Source organism: Heterocephalus glaber, unplaced genomic scaffold (genome assembly GCF_053883595.1).
Source record: "Heterocephalus glaber isolate CG9 unplaced genomic scaffold, H.glaber_assembly_v1.0 deba00001553, whole genome shotgun sequence".
Lineage (NCBI taxonomy): Eukaryota > Metazoa > Chordata > Mammalia > Rodentia > Bathyergidae > Heterocephalus > Heterocephalus glaber.
Genome location: NW_028258344.1, coordinates 16,886,843 through 16,898,447, shown reverse-complemented (window position 1 = coordinate 16,898,447; position 11,605 = coordinate 16,886,843). Strand labels below are relative to the sequence as shown.

At 35.5% G+C, this 11,605-nt stretch overlaps 1 long non-coding RNA gene across 5 annotated transcripts in view; it reads left to right on the top strand.

Annotated features, from left to right (window-relative positions):
• The first annotated feature begins 7,035 nt into the window (after positions 1-7,035).
• The window catches only part of LOC110348551 (uncharacterized), a 30,905-nt gene continuing 26,335 nt past the window's right edge, over positions 7,036-11,605 (top strand). The window contains exons 1-2 of one of the 5 annotated variants that reach the window (XR_015442731.1): positions 7,036-7,245; positions 10,989-11,029. This is a non-coding gene — a long non-coding RNA (uncharacterized LOC110348551). Of the gene's footprint in view, positions 7,246-10,985; positions 11,030-11,605 lie in introns of all 5 variants that reach the window. The other 4 variants (XR_015442730.1, XR_015442729.1, XR_002393877.2 and 1 more) reach the window with 4 other exon arrangements.

Here is an 11,605-nt window from a genome sequence, read left to right as displayed (position 1 = left end):
AAGGCACTGGTTCACCTTAATTGTCAACTTAACTGGATTAAGAGAGTTATTGAGCAATGATTGGATCATGGGATGATACACTCCTCAGTGGACTAACCCATTGATGTTCATAGTTGAATGTGCTATGGTGAGACATTACCTAGTTGGACGCAGGTCACTCAGGGTTTGCCTTTGGAAGGTATAACTGTAGCTGATATTTGGCCCCTGTCCTTCGCCTACTGACTACTGTAAAGTGAGCAGCTTTGCTCTACCAAGCTCTATCACAATGATTCTTCTGTTTTGAGGCCAGCAGACCATGGACTGAATCCTCTGAAATCATGAGCCAGTACAAGCCTCTCCTCCTTTGCCAGCGTCAGGTATTTTGTCTCAGTAATTGTAATGCTGACCAATAGAATTAGCAGTTTGGTAAATACATAAAGTGTGTTTGTAGATGGAGAATAATACACATTCACTGCTCATATAATTTTTTTCATAAAAACATGAACATTTTCCCTCTTATAAGCTTGAATATTAGGGAATGTTTGTAATATATGTCTAGAATTGCTAAAACTTCCTTCTGAGAACTGAATGGAGTATTTAATTACCTGCATAGATGCAGCAACATTGTAAGGATATAATGAGTGTAGTTTCATCTCATTCAATGAAATTTAAAGCAGAGTGCCTTTATCAACCTGATTAGTAGGATATGGAGGTAGCTGCAGAGTGGACAGAAAATTCAATGAGTAAAAGAATATACTTTCTCTTACCAATATATTAATACCAAAGAGAAAAGGAATTATGATATATTCACAGCATTTATATTAATGAGCTTCATGTAAAATGCATTTACTGGTAGACTTTAGTCATCAGGTGAAACAAGTTTAAAACAGGAGTTAAACACTGTATGTAGTCTTTCTTACTTCAGACTAAATATTTTAAAATTAAGTATATGTTTATATAAATATCAAAATCCTGAGTGACTAAAACAGGAGCATGTCAGATGACATATTGAGACTGGAAAAAGATGATTAGAGTTTCTAGTAATATTTATTTAAATGTCATTAAAATTATTATATACTGTAATATTTAATTTAAAAGTGTGGTATTACTTGTACATAATTTATAAATAATGGAAAATATAAATATTTGGATTAAATTCTGAATATTTTTTAATTGATAGGATACATAATCTAAAAATTGTGGAGATACTTAATGTCACATGATACTTCTCTTATTTCTTGTACACTGGTCTTGTTAGCTACTTTGAAATGAGACTAAAACAAGTAAACCACTCTGAAAGGGGAAGAGAATAACAACAGCTAAAGTAGGAGAATTCTGGCTGGATATGAGGATGCAGCACCATTTCTGTGCATCTGTCGCAGACGGTCTTGATGCCCCAGTGCACAGCCTTCTCCTGATCCCTGACTCCAGCTGCAGCTGTGGGGACACTTTGCTGGAACCTGGACCCACCCTGGCAGCTGGCACCTCCAGCCTTGCCTTCGTCTCTCTTGCATTCCACCTCCCTTCCCTAAAGCATTTTAACTTAGAAAAAAATAATGTAGGTGGGAACAATTAAGTGTCACTGTCTAAACACATTTGTTTTGTTAAGGAGTGGCTGTTGGCAATTATTAGGTATTTCTGGTTTAACAAAGTGAATGATTTAGAATCAAATAATAGAAGAGTGAACTATTCATGGCTTCAGCCCAAATAGTGTTTATGGGAGCATGCATCTCTCTATTTGCAACAGAAACCAAATAATCCCAAACTAAACTATTAGTGAAGAAACTAAACTGTCAGTGTTTTGTAACTAAAAACCAAGAATTGCTATGAAGGAAAAAAAATCCCTAATTTCTGACAATACACTCAGAATTAATGGTCTTTCCAGAAAATAACTGCAAAATCCAAATGGTTGATTGTGCATATACACAGTAGAGATTCTCAGTATGGCTCACTTCTGCGTGATAGCCAAACTAAACTTTAAGTAGAGTTCCCCCTCTTATGTATGGGAGATATTTCCAAGACCCACCATGAATGTCCGGAATTGCCAATAGTTCTAAACTGTATGTATATACTATGTTTTCTCTTATACATTCAAATCTATGGTAAAAATTAATTTGTAATGTAGGGATAACTAATAATAAAATAGAACAATTGTAGCCATAGGATGTAATAGAATTTACATGAATACTTCTCACCTAAAATAGGTTATTATATTGTAATGGACTTTTGGACCATGGTTGACTCTGGGTAACTGAAATTACAAAAAGTGAAACTGCAGATAAGTGGGGGCAGGCACCTTTGTGCCAGTTTTAGATCACCCGATAGGTTCCTTAAAAGTGACTTAGTTGTAAAATTGAACATCCATAGAAATATTTTTAACTGATAAAAACTAAAGAAAAGATTGCATGGTGCATCAGTTTTCAACCCGTTCTAGAGAGCCTTGGACTGCCAATCACACTTCTGGAATCACCAACCTTCAGCTGTGCAACTGTGACAGCATCTGCAGACCCGAATGGTGATGGGAGCTTCACAGCCTCATCATATAAGAGATGACGTTGTTTGAGGCTTTTGTCTTAACTGCTCTTGTTTTTCACCTTCTGTGTATATTTTAAACTTTCTTGCATCTTTGCCTCTGGATTTGCACATTGTTGAGTGGGAGACAGTACTCTCTATCTATTTTGGAAAAATAAGGCAAGGTTTTATCTTTAGTAACCTGCTTGGGATGTCTTCATCTGTGTTGGGTATAAGTTCCAAGTGCTCCTCTAACTGCTGCATTGTTCTCACTGAACTTCTATTTGGTGATCTTCTTTTGATGTTACAAAAATCTCATAGCCCCTAGTCTTTGTGGGATCTACCAGGAACAGGACAGCTAACAACAATCACATTCTTAATACCTTTTTGTACTTGTTGGCCAATGTGGCAATCCTCATCATTTGGTCTCAAACCCAATTTCCAGTTTGTTCAGATAAACACAGACTAACACACATTGTGCAAAACCCATGAGCAATATTCCCGGAAGTTTCATTGTCATGCGCAGCAATGTGATTGATGCTCAGGATTGGATCCTGGAATGGAAAGAGTATTTTAGTGAGGAAACTAGGGAAAAACTTAGTTTAGAGTTTAGCAAATAGTAGCATACAAAATGGTTTCTTGGTTTTGACTAACATATCACAGTGACTTAAAATGTTAATTTTAGGAGAAACTGAATGAGTGGTATACAAACACTGTCATTATGCTTTGCAATTTTTTGGAATTAATACAATTTTGATCAAATATCCATTTTTTGGATCATCAGTAATGATGTCCTCACAGTTTGACATGATACCTGGCAGTGGATTTTTTTCTCCAACTAGGTTCATAGGAGTTAGGCCAACTCAGGTTGAATGTTCTTAGATTATTAAAAAAAAATGCTGAACCCTCTCTTTCCATTTTATTTCATAGCGTTCTTTTTGGTACTGGGGATCGAACTCGGGTCCTTGCACTTGTGCAGCAGGCGGCAAAACCACTGAGCTAAATCCCCAGCCCCAATTCATAGCTTTTTTTTTTGTTTAATAAAAGGTTTTGACGAACGAACATAAGAAATCGGAGAAAAAAGCTCTCCCAATTTTTTAAACATTTTGAACTTTAAATGATGATACATCCTGGTAGTTAGTGGATGCTAGAGAAGAGAGATATTTTCAAGCTTATAATTCTTCATGAGGATTCCAAGAGATAGATTTATGAAATTATGATAGCAAGTGAAAACTTGGTGTATCTCTTCCTTACCAGAGGAATTCCTGCTCATCACAGCAGTTCAGAGCTCTCTGATAATCTGAGCTAGAGTGGGTGGCTTGGGTGGCTTAGAGGGAAATTTCTTCTCCTTTCCAAGGCAAAATCCATCTTACCCCAGGTACTAGAAACTGAAATAAAGAGACAATTCAAATGTGTGTAATTAGTGTGTATATCTGTATCTGTCTACCTACACATTGTGCAGCTTTATTAACCATTCAAGTACTATAACATCTGGTAAGATTGGGACAGAATTGGGATTGAAAAGTGAACAGATATTTAGAACCTAACAACTTGAAATTACTCACTACATACTCTTTTCACTAACCTAGTATACCAACTGTACTAAAGAAGAAAATATGCAACAAGAAAAATAGCAATTTGAAAAGATCAGCACTTTAGTAAAAAAGTAAAACAGTTTCAATTTAGTGCTTCTTTTCCTGCCTTATTCCTCAGTAAGCTGCTTCAAGACCTTAGTTTCATAGAACTTGTCTTTTTTTGCAGCTATTATATTTTTAAGTTCTTTGGGGAGAGGGGAACCTTTAGAGGGGAAAGTAGGAAATATGGGAAGGAATCTTTTGACTAAGGGCTTTAAAATCAGCTCAGTAGCCGGATCCAAGCTATGTTCCTCAGATTCTGTCACTTGAGTATCAGAAGAAGGCATAGTGAGTAGAAGTTGTGACACTGGCCTTGGTGTTTCTCAAATTCTCCTCTGGTAAGGAGAGCCCTGCTTGTCTGAGCTGCCTGGCCACAAGTAGCACCAACAGACTTCTGTGTATTTATACTAGTACTGAAGGCATCAAGTTTACAAGTAATAATTTTGGGTCACACAAATCACTCCTCATTGGGGCAGGGGATCTTTGAAGGGTGGAACAATCTTCACATAGCTCTTTGCTTATGCAGAACCTATTTACCTAAATTTCTTTGGGAAGGGAAGGTGCTGAGAGCCTTGTGAAAGTTGACTCTCCAATCACATCAGAGTAAGTGTGAAGAAAGGATGTTGTAACCTATTGAATTTTTACTTTCTGCCTATTCCAAATCCAAAAGCCATGTTTCTACATACTTCCTCAACATGAAGACTCTGGCTCATATGCTGACATACTGACATTTTCATGCTTTTATTAATGAGCAATTAATGCTAAAAGTGAGAACCAGGCAGTCACAAAGAGGCCAATTAAAGACTACATCATTGTCAAAATGCCTACAAGCCAGAAACCCAGCAGGCAGGAGAGTCTTGGGAAACAACATTCCACTGAATGATTGTTCTTATTCACATCTTCTACAATGTGAAAATTTGTCAAACTGCCTTGGAAATATATTTTCTTGGGTTGATAGTAGTGAAGCTAATACAGCCTTAATCACGTTCATGGGAAAAATATTTTAAAAGCAAAAGTATTTAACATATATATCTGTTTTGACTTTCAAACAATGCTGAGGCAGTTTCTCTCTCATAATTGAAGAGTTAATTAGACATTTACAGTCATCCAAATAAATTAGGTGCTCATAATATTGCCTAGTTTATAAAGAATGCCCCAAGTTGATTGTATATTTTTGGATCAAAGAGACCTAAATTACATCTCTAGCCTTTTACTTAATAATTGTATAACCTAGGAAATATTTTTTTTATAACTGATTTGAATTTTAGTTTTCCTATTTGAAATTGAGAGAGAGTAAGACATTTTGCAGTGGGTTGTTGTGATGACTTACATTAGACCAGATATTTGAAGACACTAACCTTTTGTCCTTGTAAGTTTCCTTACCTCCTCTTTTCTCTTCCTTCTGCCTACTCCAAGTTGTCCGTTCCCTCGACTCATTCTAGGAGGGTCCTGGGGAAGATATGAATGGAGATACCCTGCGGCTCTGAATTTGTTTTTACCAAAGTATTAACTCGTAGAACTTAAACACTTCAGTGATAGAACTTAAACTTGTATATACAGTGGGGAAGGAAGAGATGAGGACATGGAAAAGGGAAGAATCTGGAAACATTTGGAGGGAGAAGAATCTCTTTCTGTCCAGAGGAGCAGAAGAGAGATGTGTGGGTTATGACAGCAGATGGTTCATTCCAAAGAGGTAGCAAACTCCAGGGATGAAAGGCTACATGACAAGGGCAGGCCAATGGCACTACGAAGACTCATTAAGGCTTCTGACCTGATTGCAGCCTAGAAGCAGCTGAGTGCTATCAGATCTGAGAAGCCACGAAAGGAGAGAGGATGCGCACTTAAGTGGGACTGTGTGAAAATACATGATCAGTGAGCAAGGGTCCTTCCACCCCATTTCCTTGGTTCTTCATGTGATATCAGGCTGTTGTACAACTCTGAGGTTGGTGAGGGGAAAAAGTCAGAGAATAATTAACATTTATGTTTCTTGTCAGCCATAGCACTGGGCATTAAAATAAAAGTTACTTTGATTTTATTTACAATAAAGATATGAAATATTTCTTGCATACTTAACTGTGTGGAATGAGATTCATATTTACCTCATATATAAAACATACAGAATTATCTCAAATATGTGGAAGATGCCCAATTAGTATTAACTTACTCTCAACTGACATTAACAACTATGAAAAGGATTGTATAAAAAATAAGGGAATTTTCTTGTTATCTTTTTAACTCTCAGTATGAGTACATAATCTCTGAGAGACAAGTTTGGAAATACTGGCCACTTTTCTTTTAACTCAAACTAGGAACTCATTTCCTATTATGATACTTACTTTGTTGCCAGAATGGCTAAGATTTAATGTAATGGAGGAGGGAATAGAGACTCAATGGACAAAAAAGACTGTGTAGTTTGGTTTAATGTCTTAATTTTATTTAACTGGATAATGACAGGACCCTAAAATACATGCAAGGGCTTTCTGACTGCTTACATTTTGCTTTGATATCTGTTGACTCTTATCAGTGGCTATCTTACATAAGTAAAAATACATTTTTGAATAGGTGATGCTTTTGAGTGATTTGGTAAAAAGAGTTTTTCCTTGAGATTCAAAGCCAAGGAATTTAGGTCTTGGCTTTGAGCTTGAGTCCTATGACTTTGGATGAGCTTGGGCACTGAGGGTAGGAAGGAATACCAGAATGCCTTTAGTTTCCAGAAATGACTTAGTGTATCTTTTACTCCATTTTCATTTACCTCTTTGCAAGTAATTTACTGCTTGTACCTTCTCAAACTTCAGAAGTCTTACAATCTGGAAGTCTGTTTTGGGGAATGAATGTTAGGTTACTAAAATAACTTTGGTTTTTCAACCAGGCAAAAAAGGCAATTATAATTTTTCTATTTGAATTCTTTCAACATTTGTCTGGTCCTCATCTGGGAATATTCTGCTGTGTGCTAAGCAAGAAGAATCTGAGCAAAAAGTTTAAGGAGGTAAAGGTCATCATTTGCTTTCTCTACAGCTCATCCTTCATGACCAGTTTTAAACTCCGTGGGAGCAGAGTCCTCAAGATATCGCTGGTTGTCCTGAATCCTTAGAAGGTATACAGAGATCTACTTATATCTAAGGTAACCTCATACTTGCTTAACTTGAGACAACCTTGATTAGCTTGTGAAATTTCTCCTTTTTAAATTTCAGTGTCTCTTTTGACTTCCAATATGGTGACTAACATAATAAATTAGCTAATTGTTATTATTGCTGCTAATAGCAAATATGTGTTTTTTAGTTTATAAAACTGTCTCTATGAAAAAGATGAATTTACTCTCTTAGATTTATATGAACTTAGTAAATGAAGTCTTTTGGAGACAATACCCCCTTTCTGTGGTTCTTTACTGAGAGTCATAACTAAGGAAATTATAAAAGTGTAAGATAGCATTTGGCTATCCTAGTGAGAGGAGGTTTGCTACTGGTCTTTAATTGTACGAGTGCCCAAGGTTTCTGGATGTCCTACTGATAGTGCCACACTGAGAAGCAGTGGAGGCTTTGGTCATGAAGGATGGGGTGGAACTGATGGACAGGCCAGAAGGTAAGATAAGAGAGAGCCTTATGGAAAATCTGAGGAGCTACTCTCATCTCTCTTGAATGATTATAAAGTTTCAGCACAATCCTAGGAATGTCATACTTTTTACCTATATGCACAGATATAAGGGGGAAAATGATTGACTTTCTTCTCTCTCAAAATAATAAAACCTTGATGTTTTGAAGTCACCCTGGTATAAAGAGCTGCATGAAACTGATGAGGACACTGAAAACTTTTAAAGACTTTCTCAATTGCACACATGACAAATTCATTAGCCTAAAAGTGAAAGAAACCTAAATGACAGTACTCATTAAGAACACACATTTCTAGGTGAAAGAGATTTAAATTTCAGCCCCACCATTTATTATATGATCTTCTTAACTTGCTTATATTTGGGCCTGGTTTCTCACTTATTTACAAAAAAGAGTGCTTTTTTACTATTTTTAAAAAATAGTTTTAAACTTGCAGACCTCTTGAGAGCTTATTAGAGACTTCTGGGCATCCCTCCCCACCTGAACTGAGGCATAGGATTGTGAAAACTGCTGGCCCCAACCATCAGATTGCATGAGGTTAAATGAAGATAGTATATAATGGGGGCTTATCATGGCCTCGTTAGTCCCCAAAACATTCATAACATTGAGGTGAAATTATATCCCAATGATACTGGATGTGATGGTGTTGCAGCCCAGATATTTAAAAAGTATGCCAGAGTAACTTTCTAATATATTTTCTGGTCTGAAGTGACCTGCAGAACATGCAGATGCTGGATTTACAAAACTGTCATTTTATCTCTTTCATATTACTTGTCCTTTTATATATTATGGAATAAATTTTTAACAATTTAAAGATAACTCACGTGGAAAATTTATAAATTAGAAATGCAAAAATAATACCATGTTGAATTCCAACTATTGAAGGAAACTGCAATATTTTAATTTTTTTCATTGTAAGCATATGAATTTTAACAAGACTGCTTATTAAGCAGAAATAATTGTAGAGTTAATTGATATTAATTAGAGAAATTTTAAAACTCAAAATTTATTTGGATTTATCAAAATTCCAATCAATAGTTTTATTTCTGATTTCAAAACTTGTCAATATCCCTTGAATTTGTTATGTCTTAATTCAGCATGTAGAGGAGTGTCTTTTTCAGTCCCTTTTGTGGACCCACAAGGTGCTTCTATGGAGTTCTACTGTAACTAAGAATCATGGAATGAAAGGTGATATTGCCTGCCTGTAATGAAACCTGACATTAAGGACACTGAATTGACATACAAGATTAACTACATGGATTCATAACAACAGTTTGTTCAGATTTCTGAATGTTTAACAACACTCTCCTAAATATTCAATGGGATTTTTTTAATCTTTGAAAAGTTTTAAAATACATACACCCAAGAAAGATACTTACTGCAATTATTGTTTACTAAACACTTAGGGACCAGATCATATAGGGCCTTGCAGGGATTTGAAAATTATTTTAAGTGGGATGGAAAACTCTTAATAGGCTTTAAAGAAGAGGGTAATAGAATCTGGTGGTTTAAGAAACATTCAGGGTAAAGGATGGATTATAAGAGATTTATGGAGTACAGAGAACTCTGCTGCTGTTGCTTCAATGCATGTGAATGGAGATATAGATTAGATAGGGTGGAGCAATAGGATACACAGAAAAGTGGGTGGAGCTGAGCTGTGGTTTGAAGCTAGATGGATAAGACTTAATGATGGATTGGAGGTGGTGTGCGAAGGAATGAAAGAAGCAAGACAAGGTCTTAAATTTATAGCTTATGTAATTAGTGAATGGAGGTGGAATTTAGAGGATAGAAAACATAAAATGGTGAAGATACAGGGCAGGAAACCAAGTTTAAATTTCTGGATCAACAAAGGGAATTTTGGGCTCATGTATTTGAAAAGTTAATGAGTGCCCTAGGCACAGCTGGGCCTTCAAGTGTCCAAAGGATGGTTTCTTCTTTCTCTCCCTTCATGTCTGTCTCTGATTCTCTGTTTCTCTTCTGTATTACTTCATTATCAAGTTCTTTTTTCCTATTGGGAAAGATGATAGTTAGCTTTGGGTTCACACAGTCCACATAGCTCACACTCTCAAAGGAAGTATGAGAGTCTCTGCCTCAGGCCACATGTCATATGGTCATGATTTCTAATTATCGTAAGATTGGAGTCCTTTGCTGGGTCATGTATTCATTCATGGACATGGAAAACTTGCTTCTACTAGAAGCCCAGGAAATAGACTGCAAAGAAGAAAGTGATTGGATTTCTAAAAAGAGCAGAAATACTTCACAGGCTAAAAAAAACCAACTAGTCAATGACCACCAACATGACCATTTTCAGAATTGGTATACACAGTTTTCTTGGGAAGGAATTGGATTCCCAGGACACTTGTCTCATTAAAGCTAGATCAAGGCACATCCTTGTATTCAGTATTTACAAGAATGCTTAAATTTCTATTTGTGACAGTTAAGGCATCTATCCCTAACATTTGGAGGCAGCGTCAAGAATTCAATGTATAAATTAATAAGGATAGTATAAAATCAAAATAAAATTAAAACTAATCATAATCTAGTGGAGAGGTGGGTGTGGACCGAGAAATGTAGACAAAATATGAAAGTAAGAAGTAGTTGGGCAATAGGCAAATGAGGGTTCATGATACTACCCCATGTTATTTGTATATGTTTGAATTTTCCTTAACAAAAGATAAAAACATGTTAAGTTGTAGGTTGTCAGTGAGTGATGGGCAGAAAACATTTTTTCAACGACAACTAAAAATTGTTGTTTTTATATTTTAAAATGTCACTCTTCTCATTATTCCATCAATTTCTTATGGAAATCAGATGGGAATTTGTATTAAATTAACATATCATAGGTCATAATTGACCAATTACCTGAAAGAAAGGCCAGGGAAATTTTAAAAATAGGAAAGAAAATTGCAAATCACCTTGTATTCTCAGAAAAGTTCTCTAAAAGATGATAATGTGTATGTTGGCTTCATGATGGAAATGCCATGCCTTAGGACTGTCTGCTCCTTGGTTAGAATTTTGACCAGGTGAGTCTAAGATTGATGTCTATTAAAAAAGAAACACATTTCTGAGGAAAAATTTTAAGCTTTAGGGTTTAAATATAATATCTTGAGAGCATGAAAAATTTCCTTTTCAGTAAATAAGATATACTAAACTCTTAAATTCCAACCATAAGATTGCAAAGGAGAGAAAAAGGAAAATGAAAAAAAACACAAAACCTCAAACAAACAAAAACAAGGACCGGTACTCTCTCTTTCAGTAGCAGTTCCTGTGTAGTCCTGGAGAGGAGAGCGTTTTCTTCAGGTATGTTATTCAGTTTAAGCCTTTTATTTTTTTGTTTGTTTGTTTGTTTTGAATTTATATTAAATGTTTTATTTAAAGGCTGTAAACATGAAAAAAGAAGAACACAACACAGATTACATTATGATGACCAAGTCAGTGTTCTACATGACAAAAATCAAAACAAAACAAATTTATACAGTAAATATACCAGTGCTGAACACAGTACTTGAAATTTAACCCAAGCTACATATGCATAAAATGATCTGACTACAGGATTATGCAAGATAAATTTTTTTAGATCACCAGAATGTCAACTATTCTGACTAAACCGACTTATTCCCCTAAAGAGTATTTTGAGACAATTTCTATATGACATGAAAAGAACTGACATAACATTTAAATACTACAAAAATAGTTGAAAACATATTTGTAATGCAGTTCTCTATAAAATATACAGTTAATCTTATTACTTAAAAAATTGAAAAACAAAAGATCACCCTGAATAATGGTGAAAACCTCATCAAAGAAAAATGCTCATCATTTGGATATCATTGGGATAAAACTGATAAGATTTTGTTGAGGGGAACAAGGAAGGTA